The sequence below is a fragment of the Sycon ciliatum genome, chromosome 13 (genome assembly GCF_964019385.1).
Source record: "Sycon ciliatum chromosome 13, ocSycCili1.1, whole genome shotgun sequence".
NCBI classification, from domain to species: Eukaryota; Metazoa; Porifera; class Calcarea; order Leucosolenida; family Sycettidae; genus Sycon; species Sycon ciliatum.
The window spans coordinates 24586815-24609605 of record NC_088655.1 but is presented as its reverse complement, the minus strand read 5'-3'; the positions used below and the strand labels follow the sequence as shown (position 1 = coordinate 24609605).

At 42.5% G+C, this 22791-nt stretch overlaps 2 long non-coding RNA genes across 2 annotated transcripts; one reads left to right on the top strand and one right to left on the bottom strand.

Annotated features, from left to right (window-relative positions):
* Nucleotides 1-9909: 9909 nt before the first annotated feature.
* On the top strand, nucleotides 9910-13161 carry LOC135829659 (uncharacterized). The gene is made up of 2 exons (XR_010555885.1): nucleotides 9910-10418; nucleotides 12439-13161. It is a non-coding gene; the product is annotated as an uncharacterized LOC135829659 (long non-coding RNA).
* A 1330-nt stretch (nucleotides 13162-14491) lies between these two features.
* Nucleotides 14492-17416, bottom strand: LOC135829662 (uncharacterized). Its single transcript, XR_010555887.1, has 2 exons — nucleotides 17187-17416; nucleotides 14492-14963 (listed from the first exon to the last, which is right to left on the bottom strand). It is a non-coding gene; the product is annotated as an uncharacterized LOC135829662 (long non-coding RNA).
* Nucleotides 17417-22791: the final 5375 nt, after the last annotated feature.

The following is a 22791-nucleotide window of genomic DNA, read 5'->3' as shown; positions in this document are numbered from 1 at the left end:
AGGGTCTCTTCGATGATGTTCTTGAATTCCGATCGAAATTGCCCTTGAAACGTCTCGAAGAGGCCCTTGATCTGCCTTACAGCATCACTATCGCCAGGACCTTCTGACACTCCGGCGCACTGGGCTTGACGATCTGGTGTCAGGCTGGACTGCGGTTTGCGAGCTGTCTTCTCAGCTCCAGCTCGTCGGCTTTGGGACGGGTTGTCAATTTCGCTTGGGGCGAGACTCTCCGTTGGGCTCTCAGCCCTACGCTTATGAGCGCCTGGGGCAGGGGGAGATGGTTCCCCGGAGACATCACTACTGCATGAACTACGTGAAGAGCCACCCTTTTCACGGCCAGCGTTACTGGGGGTGGTTATCTTCCGGACAAACTTTTTCATTGCACACTCTCAACAAACGCAAATCGTACTTTATGGCAGTTTTCTAAAAAAAGTTATTGTGTTCTAGTCCATGGACCCCGTCTAAAAAGTAAGAAATTAACGAAATGTGATAGCCGAAAATTAAAATTTCACACAAAACCTCACAATAATCACAACACTTGAAATGCTGCTTTCAACACTAAACTTGTACTGCACCAACAATTGGCAACATGCATGCATAGGAAAGAGGATCACGAGGAGAAAAGGTCTTCTACGGTACATGTAGCTTTTCATTCTGTGTGTGATTATTGTGAGGTTTTGTGTGAAATTTTAATTTTCGGCTATCACATTTCGTTAATTTCTTACTTTTTAGACGGGGTCCATGGACTAGAACACAATAACTTTTTTTAGAAAACTGCCATAAAGCAGTTTTTATTGCTATAATTTCTTTTGTTTTTTCTGTCACCAATCAATGGAATGCCCTATAGCAATAATATGTAAATGATGGCCTTCACATCAATACCGTATTATACGCATGATGTGCAAGCCTTTTCTTGCAGAAAATGGCACTAGCATAATGCATGTTCTTCGGCGGGGAAACATGTGAGTCGTGGTCTGGTGGTGGTGATACTTTTTTTATACGGAGGTCATTCTGTGCATGTTGCAACTTCCTGTTGCAGAATTTCATGACTCTGTCATAAAATTGTCTTGCCTTTCAGATATTTCAGATTTCCCCACCCTCGATCAGATTTATTTGAGAAATGTAGCCAGGTGCGTGTCGCAGATGTTTTTGTTGATTCTGTGTTTATAATGGTTTATAATCATGGCTTATCGTGATAAGGTCATCCTGCATCATATTGCACTGAAATGGTAATCCTGTTGATGCCGATACAACTTTTGGAAGTAGTTCAATGACTTCAAACTGTTAGTCCACGATTTTCTAAAACAACACAGCAAAGAAGGAACAATAAACATGAATTAAAATGTAAACGAATACATTGCCGAGTCCAAAACCTCGTTCCAACAACTACACTGATCCCGAGGATAAAAGGGGCAAGGCTATGGTTGGAGGTACTGAGAGATAAACAAGGCACTCCACAATAATAATTATAATCTTACACATCTTTTGGTGAGTATGAATGATATCCAGTCTAACCTCTTTAGGACGAACACCAAGGGACCGATGGTATTAATTTTATTCTGTGAGTTTGTCTTAAAACCTATTTTATAACCAGTGAATACAATTATTTCTCCAATAGACATACGAATAGATTTCTTCTACAGCGAAAGATTCTAAGCCACACCGACTCATTGACTCGTCTCGTATGAAACAATTGAGTCACTAGAGAGATTCTGCAAAACGAAAATGCGTACTAACTTTCCCTCTACATCATGAAGTGCGAAACTTCGCACCTTTGGACGCGAAACTTGCAGGGAACGCGAAATGAACTGTCGTAGGAAATTTCGTGAGATCGGGTCATGGCGTACGTGCACTTGGCCCGCGCAAACTACGAAAATGTGCAGAACGCAAAGTTCGTGCAAAAATTCGCACACACTTTCGCAAGGACTGTCGCGAAACTTCGTTCGAATTTTAGTTTTGTAGAACCTCTCTACTGAAACTTTCTTTAGCAACATGACGGCAACTGAAACAGCAACAGAGAAAGTACGATACATGTACTCCACATTCTTACACAACAGGTACTACAAACAGATTGCAGATCGTAATTCTTGCTTTGGCGGCACGAAACTTTATTTGGGGCAGTGCAATCTCGGCGGTACTCACAAATCAAACAGCCCAGATTCGAGTAAACAAATCCAATCATACAAGTACGAGATTTTCACGAGACTGCACCCATTGGATTGTTTCGTATGAAACAAACAAGTTACTGAACCTCTCCACAATAGAGATTTCCCCTGATATGCGAATTTATTTTCCAAACTCGGTCAATTGGTACTTGAACCTTTCCCTCCAGATTGGGAACTGCCAACGATAGTATGCCACTGACCAGTGCCTTACTTGTAACGTACCAATGTACAATGAATATGAGTACAGTTGTATTTCGACAACACATCTAACATATTAAAGCCTTACCGTCAAGAAGGTGAACTCGCGTTCTTTGCACACTGTAGACAAGGGCAAAGAGATAAAAATGGATCTAAATCCGAATAAAATCAGCACACGTTTCCGTAAATGAAAGGGTGAACATAAGCAAATGAATTGAAGGAAACCGGTCAACTTAGACTTCGTTAGAGATCAACTGTCATCGAGTATTCCGTAAAAGGAGGCCTCGCAGCTCGGCAGCAGAAAAGCAAAATTTAGAAAAGAGATCCTGTCAACTTTTCCATTATTTATTGCATTCCGCCCCAAAATCAGCACACTTGTCAACACAAGCAAATGAATCAAAGGCAACTGGTCAACTCACCTGTCATTGGGTAATATTCCGCGAAAGGAGGTCTCAGCAGCGCCGAAACGAAATAAGCCAGGTCATGAGACGAAATATCCGAAACAGCTCATGCAAGAAGCAGATCCAAAGAAGGAAGTTCCTCGCGCATGCACATCCGAACACGGATCCGCGGACTGCATGCACAATGTCTGCCGTGCACGTGCACAGCACGCGGCTACCACCCGTTGGTAGATCTAATACCGAGCACCTTACGTAGAGACTTACATAGCCTAAGTGAAATACCGAGCACCTTACGTAGAAACTTACGTAGCATAGCGATGTCGTTTTTTCTGCCATGTGAACAGCTGACAGGATCGCTTTTCTAAATAACCCCCCGGGGGGTTATGTACTCTTGTCGATACCCAGCAAATCCGTACGCATTTTCTCTGCGTGTGCCACAACGTAGAGAACCCCATCTCCGCGTAGAAATCTAGAGCCAAAACACGCGAAGCCGTAGACTCTAACTAGGCCCCGGCGGATAATGCTAGTTATTTTCGGCAATTATGCTACTAGCACTGCTAGTAAAAGTGGCACATTATGCTAGTTTTAATGCTCGTTATGCTCGTTATGCTCAATTTAATGCCACTTTATAGGGGGTCAAAAAGGTGTCACGGATGGACTTCACGCAACTCCACAAAAAAACTTACGGGACGTAACATTGTTCACCATGCAACACTAACGTTATAGGCTAGCATAGTGCAGGTAGAATACATTATACTTCATGATCACCACATGGCAACAACATAGCAAGCCACTTTTGATACAATAACATGTATGCCCGCTGGGGGTGCATTAACACGTCTCAGTTATGGGTATTCTGATACATGTACAGTGGACATCTTGACAGGGTGCAAGCTGCAGCATGTGCAATTGAGGCACACTTCTGTCTTTGGTGTCATAATTTGAATATTCAAACTAACTTCAACTGTGCTATTTAGTGGTTGAGTTTGGCGGAGTACTATGGAACACGAATTCAGAAACATTGTGCCAGCCATGATGGAATAATACGGCCGGCAGGCTGATTAAAATGTTTTGGTTTTCAAACCTGCACTCAAGTGTTGAAACTACTTCGAAGTAGATACACATAGCAACACACAGAGTACCGCATGTACATGTATTCAGTTACTAGTACTAGCTGCTTACTTCACACCTGCAGCTTTGAGGAAAGTCTCTACAACATTGGCTCTTGGAATGAGGACATCATTGGCTACAGCATGCACCAGATAGCCCTGTTCCTGCCAGCTCCTTCTTATGGTCTGTAGTGTACTTCTCCCACGAAGCTGTTAGCGCTTGCTGGTGTAGCTGGCCTCGTGACTTTCGCTCTTTGGCCGTCTTGTGCTTTTGGCTCGAAATGTGTGATTTCACAATGCTGTTCTTCTGTTGAACTGTCTGGCTGCAAGCACTGCAGTAAATCTTCCCACTGGACACGGTCAAATATTCCCCTGGAAATTTCTGCACGCGATGGTGGACGCTGACACGAGGTGACAATGTGGAACTTCCACCGGCAATTCGCCCACGCTTAGCGACGGACTCCTTCCCACTTCTCTGGAAAGATCGTTTTCGGGAAATCGCTCCTCTGGCTGGTTCGGGAAGACGTCCACACGCTGTCCTGACCTCGTCCTCTTCGGACTCTGATTCTGAGGCGTCTTCATCGTCAAACTCGGAATCAAAGTGATCATCGCTACTGCTTTCTAGATCAACAATATCTCTGGCTGCTTGCTCGGACATAGCCATTACGTGTGTTCTTCATCAGCTAACAAAGAATAATTATAGCAATCAAAACTGCTTTATGGCAGTTTTTAAAAAAAAAGTTATTGTGTTCTAGTCCATGGACCCCGTCTAAAAAGTAAGAAATTAACGAAATGTGATAGCCGAAAATTAAAATTTCACACAAAACCTCACAATAATCACAACACTTGAAATGCTGCTTTCAACACTAAACTTGTACTGCACCAACAATTGGCAACATGCATGTCATGCATGCATAGGAAAGAGGATCACGAGGGGAAAAGGTCTTCTACATGTAGCTTTTCATTCTGTGTGTGATTATTGTGAGGTTTTGTGTGAAATTTTAATTTTCGGCTATCACATTTCGTTAATTTCTTACTTTTTAGACGGGGTCCATGGACTAGAACACAATAACTTTTTTTTTTTTAACTGCCATAAAGCAGTTTTGATTGCTATAATTTCTTTTGTTTTTTCTGTCACCAATCAATGGAATGCCCTATAATACTATATCAATATGTAAATTTAAACTAAATGATGGCCTTCACATCAAATCAAGAGTACATAAACGGTTTATGTACATATCAATACCGTATTATACGCATTGATGTGCAAGCCTTTTCTTGCAGAAAATGGCATAATGCATGTTCTTCTGCGGGGAAACATGTGAGTACGTAGTGGTGGACCGTGGGGATACTTTTTTTATACGGAGGTCATTCTGTGCATGTTCCTGTAGCAGAATTTCATGACTCTGTCATAAAATTTTCTTGCCTTTCAGATATTTCAGATTTCCCCACCCTCGATCAGATTTATTTCAGAAATTTAACCAGGTGCGTGTCGCAGATGTTTTTGTTGATTCTGTGTTTATAATGGTTTATAATCATGGGTTTTCGTGATAAGGTCATCCAGCATCATATTGCACTGAAATCGTAATCCTGTTGATGTCGATACAACTTTTGGAAGTAGTTCAATGACTTCAAACTGTTAGTCCACGATTTTCTAAAACAACACAGCAAAGGAGGAACAATAAACATGTATTAAAATGTAAACAAATACATTGCTGAGTCGACTAGTCCGACACCTCGTTCCAACAACTACACTGATCCTGAGGATAAAAGGGGCAAGGCTATTATGGTTGGAGGTACTGAGAGATAAACAAGGCACTCCATAATAATAAAATCTTACACATCTTTTGGTGAGTATGAATGATAGATTTCTTCTACAGCGACAGATTCTAAGCCACACCAACTCATTGACTTGTCTCGTATGAAACAAATGAGTCTGAACCTTTCTTTAGAAACATGACGGCAACTGAAACAGCAACAGAGAAAGTACGTTACATGTACAGCACATTCTTGCAGGTACATGTACGTACTACAAACAGATTGCAGATCGTAATTCTTGCTTTGGCGGCACGAAAATTTATTTGGGGCAGTGCAATCTCGGCGGTACTCACAAATAATAAATCAAACAGCCCAGACTCAAGTAAACAAATCCAATCACACAAGTACAAGATCTTCACGAGACGAGACTGCACCCATTGGCTTGTTTCGTATGAAGCAAACAAATTACTGATCCTTTCCACAATGGAGATTTTCCCTGATATGCGAATTTATTTTGCAAACTCGGTCAATGGGTCCTTGAACCTTTCCCTCCAGATTGGGAACTGCGAACGATAGTATGCCACTGACCAGTGCCTTACTTGTAACGTACCAATGTACAATGAATATGAGTACATGTATTTCGACAACACATCTAACATAAGCCTTACCGTCAAGAAGGTGAACTCGCCGCACGGTTCTTCGCACACTGTAGACAAGGGCAAAGAGATAAAAAATGGATCTAAATCCGAATAAAATCATCACACGTTTCCGTAAATGAAAGGGTGAGCATAAGCAAAATGAATCGAAGGAAACAAAGAGTTCCTGTCAGCTTTTCCATTATTTTTAAATTATATTGCATTCCGCCTAAAATCAGCACACTTTTCGTAAATGAAAGAGTCAACACAAGCAAATGAATCAAAGGGAACTTGTCAACTCACCTGTCATTGAGTAATTATAGCAATAAAAACTGCTTTATGGCAGTTTTCTAAAAAAGGTTATTGTGTTCTAGTCCATGGACCCCGTCTAAAAAGTAAGAAATTAACGAAATGTGATAGCTGAAAATTAAAATTTCACACAAAAGCTCACCATAATCACAGCACTTGAAATGCTGCTTTCAACACTAAACTTGTACTGCACCAACAATTGGCAACATGCATCAAGAGTACATAAACCGGTTTATGTACTCTTGATGCATGCATAGGAAAGAGGATCACGAAGGGAAAAGGTCTTCTGCATGTAGCTTTTAATTCTGTGTGTGATTATTGTGAGGTTTTGTGTGAAATTTGAATTTTCAGCTATCACATTTCGTTAATTTCTTACTTTTTAGACGGGGTCCATGGACTAGAACACAATAACCTTTTTAAGAAAACTGCCATAAAGCAGTTTTTATTGCTATAATTTCTTTTGTTTTTTCTGTCATCAATCAATGGAATGCCCTATATCAATATGTAAATGTTGGCCTTCACATCATATCAAGAGTAGATATGTACTCTTGATCATATCAATACCATATTATACGCATTGATGTGCAAGCCTTTTCTTGCAGAAAATGGCACTAGCACAATGCATGTTCTTCTGCGGGGAAACATGTGAGCAGTGGTGGTGATACTTTTTTTATACGGAGGTCATTCTGTGCATGTTGCTGTTGCAGAATTTCATGACTGTCATAAAATTGTCCTGCCTTTCAGATATTTCAGATTTCTCCACCCTCAATCAGATTTATTTGAGAAATGTAGCCATGCGCCAGGTGCGTGTCGCAGATGTTTTTGTTGATTCTGTGTTTATAATGGTTTATAGTCATGGGTTATCGTGATAAGGTCATCCAGCATCATATTGAAACTGAAATCGTAATCCTGATGTCGATACAACTTTTGGAAGTAGTTCAATGACTTCAAACTGTTAGTCCACGATTGTCTAAAACAACACAGCAAAGGAGGAACAATAAACATGTATTAAAATCTAAACGAATACATTGCTGAGTCCAAAACCTCGTTCCAACAACTTCACTGATCCTGAGGAGAAAAGGGGCAAGGCTATGGTTGGAGGTACTGAGAGATAAACAAGGCACTCCATGATAATAATATTATCTTACACATCTTTTGGTGAGTATGAATGATATCCAGTCGAATCTCTTTAGGACGAACGCCAAGGGACCGTTGGTTTTTATTCTGTGAGCTTAACCTATTTTATAGCCAGAGAATACAATTATATCTCCAATAGACATACAAATAGATTTCTTCTACAGCGAAAGATTCTAAGCCACACCGACTCATTGACTCGTCTCGTATGAAACAATTGAGTCACTAGAGAGATTCTGCAAAACGAAAATGCGTACAAACTTTCGCTCTACATCATGAAGCGCGAAACTTCGCACCTTTGGACGCGAAACTTGCAGGGAACGCGAAATGAACTATCGTAGGAAACTTCGTGAGATCGGATCATGGCGTACGTGCACTTGGCCCGCGCAAACTACGAAAATGTGCAGAACGCAAAGTTCGTGCAAAAATTCGCACACACTTTCGCAAGGACTGTCGCGAAACTTCGTTCGAATTTTCGTTTTGCAGAACCTCTCTACTGAACCTTTCTTTAGCAACATGACGGCAACTGAAACAGCAACAGAGAAAGTACGATACATGTACTCCACATTCTTACAGGTACTACAAACAGATTGCAGATCGTAATTCTTGCTTTGGCGGCACGAAACTTTATTTGGGGCCGGCAGTGCAATCTCGGCGGTACTCACAAATCAAACAGCCCAGACTTGAGTAAACAAATCCAATCATACAAGTACGAGATTTTCACGAGACGAGACTGTACCCATTGGCTTGTTTCGTATGAAACAAACAAGTCACTGAACCTCTCAACAATAGAGATTCCCCCTGATATGCGAATGTATTTTGCAAACTCGGTCAATTGGTACTTGAACCTTTCCCTCCAGATTGGGAACTGCCAACGATAGTATGCCACTGACCAGTGCCTTACTTGTAACGTACCAATGTACAATGAATATGAGTATTTCGACAACACATCTAACATAAGCCTTACCGTCAAGAAGTTTAACTCGCGTTCTTCGCACACTGTAGACAAGGGCAAAGAGATAAAAATGGATCTAAATCCGAATAAAATCATCACACGTTTCCGTAAATGAAAGGTGAACATAAGCAAATTAATCGAAGGAAACCGGTCAACTATTACTTAGAGATCACCTGTCATCGAGTATTCCGTAAAAGGAGCCCTCGCAGCTCGGCAGCAGAAAAGCAAAAATTAGAAAAGAGATCCTGTCAACTTTTTCCATTATTTATTGCATTCCGCCCCAAAATCAGCACACTTTTCCTGAATGAAAGAGTCAACACAAGCAAATGAATCAAAGGCAACTGGTCAACTCACCTGTCATTGAGTAATATTCCGCGAAAGAAAGGTTTCAGCAGCGCCGAAACGAAATAAGCCAGGCCATGAGACGAAATATCCGAAACAGCTCATGCAAGAAGCAGTTCCAAAGAAGGAAGTTCCTCGCGCATGCACATCCGAACACGGATCCGCGGACTGCATGCACTGAACACAATGTCTGCCGTGCACGTGCACAGCACACGGCTACCACGCGTTGGTAGATCTAATACCGAGCACCTTACGTAGAGACTTACGTAGCCTAAGTGAAATACCGAGAACCTTACGTAGAAACTTACGTAGCATAGCGATGTCGTTTTTTCTGCCATGTGAACACAATAATAGAAAAGCTGACAGGATCACTTTTCTAAATATTCCGCGAAAGGAGGTCTCAGCAGCGCCGAAACGAAATAAGCCAGGCCAGGAGACGAAATATCCGAAAGAGCTCATAGAAGAAGCAGTTCCAAAGAAGTAAATGAACCATAGGGTTGAACTAGGTGAAAGTTGTAGTTGTCGAAATGGAAATTCCAGCATGTTGGAATTTTCAGCGCGTATCAGGCGCGTACCAGAGTACATGCCAGTCACTTTGACTGGCGGGGTCCAAAAATTAGTACTCGAAGGTGTCGCACGTGCTGAATTTAGAAAAGCGATCCTGTCAGCTTTTCTATTATTGTGTTCACATGGCAGAAAAAACGACATCGCTATGCTACGTAAGTTTCTACGTAAGGTGCTCGGTATTTCACTTAGGCTACGTAAGTCTCTACGTAAGGTGCTCGGTATTAGATCTACCAACGCTTGGTAGCCGTGTGCTGTGCACGTGCACGGCAGACATGCATGCAGTCCGCGGATCCGTGTTCGGATGTGCATGCGCGAGGAACTTCCTTCTTTGGGAGGTATATTATGCTCGGCAGGCCGCGAAAGAGAGCCCGTTACCTGGACCCCTACTCGCGCGGGTAGAGCGAAACTGAGCACCCTGGGATGCGAGCAGCTTTTTAGTACTCCCGGGTCCAAAATCTCACCACCAGGCCGGGATGATCAAAATGTCTGCCGGGTCTGCAGCCTACAAACGTGGATCTGCCGACACTGTGCTGTCGACGACATGTCCGGCAAGGCACCTCCTTGCGTGAAAGCAAGGAACGCTTTTTTTTTAGAAAGGAAGCTTCTTCTCCAAAATTTAAAATTTTTGAAAATTATTCCTTCTGAAAATATCATCGCGTTCTTGACCTCGAAGCTGACTGCTGAATGCAATTAGGAAAGAAGATTCCTGAAGATACACCAGACTGATTCTGGCAAGCCGTCTGTCGTCTAGATATGCAGTTGTTCGTCATGCATGGTCAGCAATCTTCCTCGTTCGTCCTTTCGTTTTCCTGACCACGATGATGACAAGCAGCTCTCATGCTCAGGTTAGTGCTGTACTTGTATGTCTGGGCACACAACACATCTGAGATTCACCCACTGACGTTATCGAACTGAAGAATGCAGCAAGGGTTCCTAGGATTCTCTTGCCAATTTCGGAACAAATTTCCTTCACTTTCACCCTCTCAGTCTCTTCCCCATGCCCTCCATGCATGCACAATGCAGCTTGCATTTCAATTGCTGTTTTTTATACTTTGGCAGTGCCTCTGCTACACTTTCATATAGAGTGAGGTCCTGTAAATAGGATCGAACATTGTTGGTGGTGGTGGTGTGTGTGTGGGGGGTGGGGGGGGGTACGTTTGCAGCCAGGATGTAGGAATGACACTTCTGCACAGCAGGTGGCAATAGTCAAAACTGGTCACTCTACAAATCCCATACCTGCCAACCTTTGCAAACCTGAGATCCAATGACATACCTAGGCATGAAAATGTATACAAAAGAAGCTCGCGGTGAGGCATGGAACTAGTGCACTTTTGGGTGCCTATTACCGCCCTCGATATCGGGACGGTCCCGGCCAAATCGGGATGGTTGTCAGGTATGAAATCCCAACCGAGAAAACCATTTAATTAAAAGATAAACTCGGCCAGGACATAGCGACTTTCTGTTTGCCGGGGGGGGGGGTCATCGTCCGCAATATTGGTAGAGTTACGGTTACATTGTATATGTAGATACATGTGCATCAGGGATTCATAGCACCTGGGGAGACGACATGAGACCTAAGTACCCAAAACGTTGTGAGTTGTGACCCCGGATGGGGTAGTTCTACGTGATCTGTGTTTCTATAGACCTTATTCGATAACGTGATTTTTGGACTCACCTCCAGGGATTTGTTGTAAGCTGGGGCACGCGTACGTGAAACGAGTGGCAAGAAAGGCCCAGTTCGTACAAGGGAGTAGTAAAATACCGGTATTTTTCTACTCCTATGTTCCCACGCCAAGTCCACTGTGCACTGAGTGCAGGTCTCTTGCCGCTCCCTGGTTCCCGGGACCCTGGTTCACGTGATTGTGACGTTTATTGAATAAGGTCTACATGTATATGCGGGCATGCATAAATCAACCCTTCCACAAGGACGGCTCAAACAGGCAGCCAAGGAGTGAAAATTTCGCTCCTGGGGCTAGGAGTGAAACGAAGGCCTCAATTTGCCAGATGAACCTTCTCCATCGAAACGAACGAAGGTGTCGAATAATTCTTTTACCAGTTCACAGTTGCCGTTCACGCGCACTCCCCGGGGTGGGGGGGGGGGCTACTATGCACTTGTAGTGATACTTACCATAAGCCAAGTGGAACACGACTAGTTGACTGCACAGACTACAGTACAGTATACATGCACATGTATACAGTGAAGATCAGTGCGTGCATGCCTGCCATAATCGTATGTTGATCTTCGTTCGAATTGAAAAGAGAGGGTCGTTTCGAAAAAGAAAAAAAGCTCGATGGAAGTATGATGCTGCTGACAATTCAAGACTCACTGAAGTCGCCTTTCTGGAATGGATCATGCACTCTAGGTTCATCCAATTGGATATGGACTCAAATCATTGTTACACCATTATTGTTTGGTTAGTTATTGTACATCCCATAGCATGTACAATCAACCTTGTGAATAATCTACCTCGGGTTTACAAAACAACTCGCAAATAACGACACAATCTTCAGATCTAGTGAACATTTGATTGCATACTTCCAACCTCACGAGTAACAACAATGCGAATAGCGACACTTTTCTCATTCACAATCGAGGGTCAGTATTCCCCAGGTTGACTGCAATTGCCAATCAAACAGGAGGGGCGAAAGTCGACCACGGCTGAAAAGGCATAAAGAAAAATTAATGTATATCATGAGCTAGATGGCTGAAGGAGGAAGTAGGTTTTCTGAGAAAGCAAGAAACAGAGGTGAATGAAGCACCAGGTCTGTCCATGCAGTGGATAGAATTATTGCATTGAAAGACAGGCTCTTTACATCAGCTTGCTACTATTATACCTACATTTGCTTTCTGCCTTTTTCATGCAGGATTCTGAAAGCTGGAGCAGCTCTGCTTACCTCGACCACTGAACTTACAACTTCCAACCAAGTACAAGGCAATTATTATGATGAATCAAGCACGCTTGCCATCATGTCATCATTGCAAAGTACATCGACAACATAGATTTGGTGCCGACTATGTATGATGTAGAGTGTGCTCTATGTATCTATACTACTGATTGGCCTACATTGTACTTATGTGGGCTGAGAGTAATCGATTGTGCTATATGGCAGTTTACTTGTATGTCATAGATGTTAACATTGCACACAGCTTCTGAAATGCTTTCTGTTGCACTGGCCTACTGCGGCCCACTGCAAATAGATTGTAGTGGCATGGGCCATGCCATAATTATAGTAGTATACCGGTACTACACCAACAATTTCACTGGTGCACTGTACTTACTGGTACGAGTAGATCTACATCATGCACAGCCTTGTCACTGATTTTCTCATTTTTTATTAATTTACTGTACTGTACACATTTTGGCACAGCTCTTCCACAAAGAGTTACTAGTATTTTCTTCTGCATACCTACTGTATGCAGTGACCTGACTGGTAACATCTATGGCTGTGAAATCACAAATTTCTGGGTTGACAGCCTCGAACCTATACGATTTGTTTCTAAGAACGTGCTATAAGAAATTTTCTATTGAAGTATTCTACTGTAGCTCGCAGGACATGGAGTGCAATTACGTAAAGTTTGGAACACCACTCTTCTGTGATTTCGATGTCAAATTATGAAATTCAGTGTGTGAGGTAAACCCATGCATGGCATACACTGCTATAGTATGACTCGGGGTAAAGTGTTCCAACGCATACTCATTATAGTGAATAGTTGTGTGACCAACGTTGTTGCTGCTGGATAAATAGTACATATTCTGAGATAACTGAAGCTACACAGCCATCTAATGTTCAGACATGCATCGAAGGGGCCGTAACGAGATCTGCAAGGCATGATTCTATACCTGTATTTGATGCTCTCTAGCCTAGGACATTCACCTGCCTCATTTTCTCTGTGCTGCATTGATGAGTCCATTAGTAACTAAAGGACGAAACAGCATGCTGTCTGCAGATTGGTAATTGTGTAAAGACAGACGTGTATGTAGTGGTAAAGCTCAGATACATGTGCAACATAACAATCCCGGTGTTTGACAACAGCACAAACCTACACCACAATTCTTAATTTTGGGCTGTGGTGTTCTTAGTATTCCAGGTTGGATGTGTAGGCTTCCACGTTCTTGGGCGCACGACTTTACTGTGCCGAAGAATATTTTCAGCCAATGAACCCAGAGCTTGGTGGCAGATGAGTGCCATGGAACAGCCTTTTGCATGTGGCTTTCACTACATGCACATGTATAACGTTCAATTGATGCGGAAAAATCAGACGAGGACTTTTGCAGTTATGAGCAAGGTCCCCACGAATAGTCATGTCACTTCACAGAATACATGAACTGATAGAGTAGACCTCGGTCCCCTCAGAGAACGCTTGGGGAAGTCGGGTTCAACCATAGATTTATACTTAACAGAGAACGCTTGGGGAAGTAGGTTTCAACCATAGATTTATACTTAATATTCTTTACAACAAGGATCGATGTGTTCCTTCGGATGCCCTTTATCGACTTTCACACACTTCTCCTCTCTCCTTTCGTCACAAGCACCATCTCTGTACACTGGTTCATAAAATATTTCTTCATTAAACCCCTTCACACATAATGAAGTACAATTGGTTTTCGACAAGCTCAACCCGTAACGCGCTTATCCTGCCTCTTGTTAAATCAGCTCGGTATCTAAAGGCCCCCTTGTTTTCCGGTTATTCTCATTGGTTAACTGGGGACATGTCCAAAACCATACTAAGTAATTGAGCTGCTCATGAGCCCCACAATTATCAGGCCCGCCGGTCTGGTTGGTCAGGTTATCACCAGACCAACTTGTTGGCCACCAACAAACGTTTCCTACCGTGGAGGACGTGTGTACCCGCCATGAAACTACCGGACCAATCAAAAACTGCTTCCGGCGGTACTGATTATAGTACAGGTTTAAGTTAAAAAGCGGCTCCATTTTGTCATACATTAAACCAACTCTGTCATTGCTATGCTACTCAAAAAGAGTAGTGATGTTTATTCACAAATGAATCACAATGCTATCAGAGAAATTCGATATTCTCCAATTTTAGGGGCACTGCAATACTATCCAAAATTAATGCTGCATGGTCATTGTTATGAAGCAGTCACCTCAGTACAGCAATTAAACAGGCTGATTATGTGAACGAGATTCACGGCAAATCTTCTTCCATCAGTGCTGTTCAGTCTTGAGTGGTCCACTGAGACAGGAAAACAACCTGTTCGGTCCTTCCATACGAGAAACAGAAATTGAACATGTTCCAGGGTGGAGGTGGCGAGTATCGGCAATGTAATGCACCTTTAGGCCAACATGACCATCATTCCGACATGGATTCTCAAACACCTTCGCTCGTGAGAGTGCCTCAGAGTGGTATTCATCAACAGATGGCAATCCTGTAAAACACATGAAAAGACATAGCAGCAACAGAAAGAAACCTAATGTTATAGAAACGAATTCGAAAAACAAAGTCTACTATTATTCTAATACAGTGAACCAAGGTACAACCACACTCCAGGAGGCAAGCAAAAGAGCATATAATCCGAAGGTTGCGATGCCTGTATGTATTGTATTTATGTATTTACGGATTCTCCACAGGCTAAATCGAGGGAGTCTTTGTCATGCCACACTGGATACAACATGCTACCAGAATCACTTTCCCCAGAATTGATGATCTTTTCTTAGGGTGTTATATAAGACACATGTGTAGCCACTTCATCTTGCTCACGAAATCATACACCACCACACAAACGGGTCCTTCGGCTATTATACTTTGGGTGGTACATGGTGATGTATGATATTGATAATCTATTGATACCATATTCAAGTCTGACTCTCACCGTGAGATCCTGGCAACAATATTACCTGGTACACGACATATTCAGACACTGACATAAGCATCTTTTTGGAACAACAGGTGTGCCTATCTGCTAGTGTAATGTGACACACATGCAGAACACATGCAGAATCAGTCATAGCTAATTTTACCCCCTCACTGTTGTATGCGCAGACTCCACTTCACGGTGTCAAGTACTCTTCTTTCGGTGGGCTACTCCACTAAGGCGCTTGTCTAAAAGGACTCACATTCATCCTGCAAACCAACACGACTTGCATAGTTTTCACTGTCGGCCAAAGTGCGTGCATTGCACACACTAGAGAGGTTAAGTTACACGTTGTTTGCCCTTTTTCAAAACGCGGTGCAAATCTCACGTTACGTGTAATTTTTAGAGGTTAAGTTACACGTGCTACGTGACGTGAAATTTTGCCTGGCAGGATTCGGGTTTAGTTCGCGCAAATATCAAATCTTTCAACGAACTCGATACAATTCCGGAAACTCACACAAATTCGGTCGGAATAACCAAGCGAAACTTCCAAAAACTCACGTCATGAACTTACGTGCGGGACAGTCAACTCACGTAAAACACGTCAAATTTTACGTGAGTTTTTTCACTTTTTGACGTAAAAGTTCACGGACGTAAGACTTTTACGTGAAACTTAACCTCTCTATTGAGATTCACTCCCTCCGTACAGGCCAGTACAGAGCTGCCCACCAATTGAGTCTGTTTTGCGTACTCAGACTTCTGATTTTCCGTATCTTGCAGTGTTTTGCGTACTGCCGTGTACATTGCATGCATACTTGCACTGTAATGTTTTTTGACACGCACATGCATGTCGGTGGCTGCATTTGGTAGTGTAAAACATGTGTGACTTGCACTCACGACATTATTATTTTTGTGCTACATGTACATGTTGTTGTGGTACGGCATGCACTCGCTTTGGTACAAGACTATTCATCACTCAGCTTACACTTGCAATGCTTCTACACAGCTGATTGATCCTCTCCGATTTTCTATACCATTTGCTCAATTTCTGTAGTGCGCACAAGGAGTGATTTTCCGTACAAATACAGAAAATATGGAGGGCTGGTACTTGGTAGCACTGCTAGTATGGTAGTACCAGGCTAAGCTGGCTGGAAGATCAAATACTTCTTTGGTTCTTTCAGTCATTTTCACGACATATGTTTTCTTTATCATGATCCCCGGGGTGTGACATTCTTATGAATGCAGAAACTCAGTCTTTCTAACCGAGTCTCACGTGCAATGTGAATTTGTTCTTCTTTTCTTCACAATGCCATGTATCGATTCATCGCTTCTTCCCACCCGAGATCCTATGCAACAGCGATTTAAAGATTGGCTTTATCAAATAGTTAATTCAGAGAGAGAGGATCAGTTGTGGATGCTGTGACAGCATAGAGTGTAGATTGGTGTAAACATCATTGCCCAGCAGAACCGTATTCACAGGGATCTGCGTTTAGCATATGGAAGCTATTTTTTTAGAATTTGTACACGTCCAATAAGCCTGAAGAGAAGAACACCTAACTTAGACTGTCCTAACGTTATCGAACGCACTGCCAAAGTAAAAACAACATTTGAAATGCAAACTCGATTGTGCATGCATGGAGGGCATGGGGAAGAGACTGAGAGGGTGAAAGTGAAGGAAATTTGTTCCGAAATTGGCAAGAGAATCCTAGGAACCCTTGCTGCATTCTTCAGTTCGATAACGTCAGTGGGTGAATCTCAGATGTGTTGTGTGCCCAGACATACAAGTACAGCACTAACCTGAGCATGAGAGCTGCTTGTCATCATCGTGGTCAGGAAAACGAAAGGACGAACGAGGAAGATTGCTGACCATGCATGACGAACAACTGCATATCTAGACGACAGACGGCTTGCCAGAATCAGTCTGGTGTATCTTCAGGAATCTTCTTTCCTAATCGCATTCAGCAGTCAGCTTCGAGGTCAAGAACGCGATGATATTTTCAGAAGGAATAATTTTCAAAAATTTTAAATTTTGGAGAAGAAGCTTCCTTTCTAAAAAAAAAGCTTTCCTTGCTTTCACGCAAGGAGGTGCCTTGCCGGACATGTCGTCGACAGCACAGTGTCGGCAGATCCACGTTTGTAGGCTGCAGACCCGGCAGACGTTTTGATCATCCCGGCCTGGTGGTGAGATTTTGGACCCGGGAGTACTAAAAAGCTGCTCGCATCCCAGGGTGCTCAGTTTCGCTCTACCCGCGCGAGTAGGGGTCCAGGTAACGGGCTCTCTTTCGCGGCCTGCGGAGCATAATATACCTCTCTTTGGAACTGCTTCTTGCATGAGCTGTTTCGGATATTTCGTCTCATGGCCTGGCTTATTTCGTTTCGGCGCTGCTGAGACCTCCTTTCGCGGAATATTATTCAATGACAGGTGAGTTGACCAGTTGCCTTTGATTCATTTGCTTGTGTTGACTCTTTCATTCAGGAAAAGTGTGCTGATTTTGGGGCGGAATGCAATAAATAATGGAAAAGTTGACAGGATCTCTTTTCTAAATTTTGCTTTTCTGCTGCCGAGCTGCGAGGCCTCCTTTTACGGAATACTCGATGACAGGTGATCTCTAAGTTGACCGGTTTCCTTCGATTCATTTGCTTATGTTCACCTTTCATTTACGGAAACGTGTGCTGACTTTATTCGGATTTAGATCCATTTTTATCTCTTTGCCCTTGTCTACAGTGTGCGAAGAACGCGAGTTCAACTTCTTGACGGTAAGGGTTATGTTAGATGTGTTGTCGAAATACTCATATTCATTGTACATTGGTACGTTACAAGTAAGGCACTGGTCAGTAGCATACTATCGTTGGCAGTTCCCAATCTGGAGGGAAAGGTTCAAGTACCAATTGACCGAGTTTGCAAAATAAATTCGCATATCAGGGGAAATCTCTATTGTGGAGAGGTTCAGTAACTTGTTTGTTTCATACGAAACAAGCCAATGGGTGCAGTCTCGTCTCGTGAAAATCTCGTACTTGTATGATTGGATTTGTTTAGTCAAGTCTGGGCTGTTTGATTTGTGAGTACCGCCGAGATTGCACTGCCCCAAATAAAGTTTCGTGCCGCCAAAGCAAGAATTACGATCTGCAATCTGTTTGTAGTACCTGTAAGAATGTGAAGTACATGTATCGTACTTTCTCTGTTGCTGTTTCAGTTGCCGTCATGTTGCTAAAGAAAGGTTCAGTAGAGAGGTTCTGCAAAACGAAAATTCGAACGAAGTTTCGCGACAGTCCTTGCGAAAGTGTGTGCGAATTTTTGCACGAACTTTGCGTTCTGCACATTTTCGTAGTTTGCGCGGGCCAAGTGCCATGACCCGATCTCACGAAATTTCCTACGACAGTTCATTTCGCGTTCCCTGCAAGTTTCGCGTCCAAAGGTCCGAAGTTTCGCACTTCATGATGTAGAGCGAAAGTTTGTACGCATTTTCGTTTTGCAGAATCTCTCTAGTGACTCAATTGTTTCATACGAGACGAGTCAATGAGTCGGCGTGGCTTAGAATCTTTCGCTGTAGAAGAAATCTATTCGTATGTCTATTGGAGATATAATTGTATTCTCTGGTTATAAAATAGGTTAAGCTCACAGAATAAATACCATCGGTCCCTTGGAGTTCGTAAAGAGGTTCGACTGGATATCATTCATTCTCACCAAAAGATGTGTAAGATTTTATTATTGTGGAGTGCCTTGTTTATCTCTCAGTACCTCCAATCATAGCCTTGCCCCTTTTCTCCTCAGGATCAGTGTAGTTGTTGGAATGAGGTTTTGGACTCAGCAATGTATTCGTTTACATTTTAATACATGTTTATTGTTCCTCCTTTGCTGTGTTGTTTTAGACAATCGTGGACTAACAGTTTGAAGTCATTGAACTACTTCCAAAAGTTGTATCGACATCAACAGGATTACGATTTCAGTTTCAATATTATGCTGGATGACCTTATCACGATAACCGATGACTATAAACCATTATAAAAACAGAATCAACAAAAACATCTGCGACACGCACCTGGCGCATGGCTACATTTCTCAAATAAATCTGATTGAGGGTGGAGAAATCTGAAATATCTGAAAGGCAAGACAATTTTATGACAGTCATGAAATTCTGCAACAGCAACATGCACAGAATGACCTCCGTATAAAAAAAGTATCACCGCCACTGCTCACATGTTTCCCCGCAGAAGAACATGCATTATGCTAGTGCCATTTTCTGCAAGAAAAGGCTTGCATGTCAATGCGTATAATAATTATGGTATTGATATGATGTGAAGGCCATCATTTACATATTGATATAGGGCATTCCATTGATTGGTGACAGAAAAAACAAAAGAAATTATAGCAATAAAAACTGCTTTATGGCAGTTTTCTAAAAAAAGTTATTGAGTTCTAGTCTATGGACCCCGTCTAAAAAGTAAGAAATTAACGAAATGTGATAGCTGAAAATTAAAATTTCACACAAAACCTCACAATAATCACACACAGAATGAAAAGCTACATGCAGAAGACCTTTTCCCCTCGTGATCCTCTTTCCTATGCATGCATGTATTGTTGCCACTTTGATTGTTGGTGCCGCACAAGTTTAGTGTTGAAAGCAGCATTTCAAGTGTTGTGATTATTGTGAGGTTTTGTGTGAAATTTTAATTTTCAGCTATCACATTTCGTTACTTTCTTACTTTTTAGACGGGGTCCATAGACTAGAACTCAATAACTTTTTTTAGAAAACTGCCATAAAGCAGTTTTTATTGCTATAATACGACTCGGATTGCTGTTTTTTGTGAAAGCTTGAGCGCGCGTATGGGCGCGAATGAACCGCAAGCGTACCGCGTCCACGCGCCAGTTGTGAACACAGCTTCAGGCTTATGTTAGATGTGTTGTCGAAATACTCATATTCATTGTACATTGGTACGTTACAAGTAAGGCACTGGTCAGTGGCATACTATCGTTGGCAGTTCCCAATCTGGAGGGAAAGGTTCAAGGACCCATTGACCGAGTTTGCAAAATAAATTCGCATATCAGGGAAAATCTCCATTGTGGAGAGGTTCAGTAAACTTGTTTGCTTCATACGAAATAGGCCTTGGTGGATAATGCCGGCAGAAAAATGGCAGAATTCGGTACTTTTTCTGGTAAGTTTCATGCATGTTTGGTATGTGGATAAAGAAATGGAGCAGAATTCGAGGAATTGCCCGCCAAAAGGTTTGTATGGTTCTGCCAATTTCGGTGCAAAAAAAGCAGAATCTGCCACCTATTCGAGCATTATCCGCCAAGGCCTAATACGAAACAAGCCAATGGGTGCAGTCTCGTCTCGTGAAGATCTCGTACTTGTATGATTGGATTTGTTTACCCGAGTCTGGGCTGTTTGATTTATTATTTGTGAGTACCGCCGAGATTGCACTGCCCCAAATAAAGTTTCGTGCCGCCAAAGCAAGAATTACGATCTGCAATCTGTTTGTAGTACCTGCAAGAATGTGCTGTACATGTATCGTACTTTCTCTGTTGCTGTTTCAGTTGCCGTCATGTTGCTAAAGAAACGTTCAGTAGAGAGGTTCTGCAAAACGAAAATTCGCTCGAAGTTTCGCGACAGTCCTTGCGAAAGTGTGTACGAATTTTTCCACGAACTTTGCGTTCTGCACATTTTCGTAGTTTGCGCGGGCCAAGTGCATGTACGCCATGACCCGATCTCACGAAATGTCCTACGACAGTTCATTTCGCATTCCCTGCAAGTTTCGCGTCCAAAGTTGCGAAAGTTCGTGCGAAGTTTTGCACTTCATGACGTTGAACGAAAGTTTGTACGCATTTTCGTTTCGCAGAACCTCTCTAGTGACTCATTTGTTTCAAACGAGACGAGTCAATGAGTGTGGTTTAGAATCTTTCGCTGAAGAAGAAATCTATTCGTATGTCTATTGGAGAAATAATTGTATTCACTGGTTATAAAATAGGTTAAGACAAACTCACAGAATAAATACCATCGGTCCCTTGGTGTTCGTCCTAAAGAGGTTCGACTGGAGATCATTCATACTCACCAAAAGATGTGAAAGATTATATTATTATGGAGTGCCTTGTTTATCTCTCAGTACCTCCAACCATAGCCTTGCCCCTTTTATCCTCAGGATCAGTGTAGTTGTTGGAACGAGGTGTCGGACTCAGCAATGTATTTGTTTACATTTTAAAACATGTTTATTGTTCCTCCTTTGCTGTGCTGTTTTAGAAAATCGTGGACTACCAGTTTGAAGTCATTGAACTACTTCCAAAAGTTGTATCGACATCAACAGGATTACGATTTCAGTGCAATATGATGCAGGATGACCTTATCACGATAACCCATGATTATAAACCATTATAAACACAGAATCAACAAAAACATCTGCGACACGCACCTGGTTACGTTTCTCAAATAAATTTGATCGAGGGTGGGGAAATCTGGAATATCTGAAAGGCAAGACAATTTTATGACAGAGTCATGAAATTCTGCTACAGCAACATGCACAGATTGACCTCCGTATAAAAAAAAGTATTACCACGGTCCACCACTACTCACATGTTTCCCCGCGTAGTGCCATTTTCTGCAAGAAAAGGCTTGCACATCAGTGCGTATAATACGGTATAATTGATATGATGTGAAGGCCATCATTTACATATTGATATAGGGCATTCCTTTGGTGACAGAAAAAAAACCAAAGAAATTATAGCAATAAAAACTGCTTAAGGGCCTGGTCAGACTGCGGCAAAATCGAAATAATCCTAGGATTATAACCCGAATCTCCATAGTAACTTGCCGCCAGAGCGGCAAAAGCGAGAGTTGACGCTCCAAAAAAAAAGCAAGAACGGACCAAGCTTTTCCGCTCCAAACAGGATTTGACGCTGATACGCCATTGACGCTGATAATCACTGATTTTTTCATCTCGATATCGAGGAGCTAATTGGCCACGGACAACAACAAAACTCATATGGATGGTTGCAAGGATTGCACTGAAGGTGGTGGCGATCCCCAAGGTGAAGGAATTTGACGTCGTTCGTGGAGATTACCACTTGACGCTCGAAATGAAATTTGAATTTTCACTCTCCCCACATTTAGAAAAGCGATCCTGTCAGCTTTTCTATTATTGTGTTCACATGGCAGAAAAAACGACATCGCTATGCTACGTAAGTTTCTACGTAAGGTGCTCGGTATTTCACTTAGGCTACGTAAGTCTCTACGTAAGGTGCTCGGTATTAGATCTACCAACGCGTGGTTGCCGTGTGCTGTGCACGTGCACGGCAGACATTGTGTTCAGTGCATGCAGTCCGCGGATCCGTGTTCGGATGTGCATGCGCGAGGAACTTCCTTCTTTGGAACTGCTTTTTGCATGAGCTGTTTCGGATACTTCGTCTCAT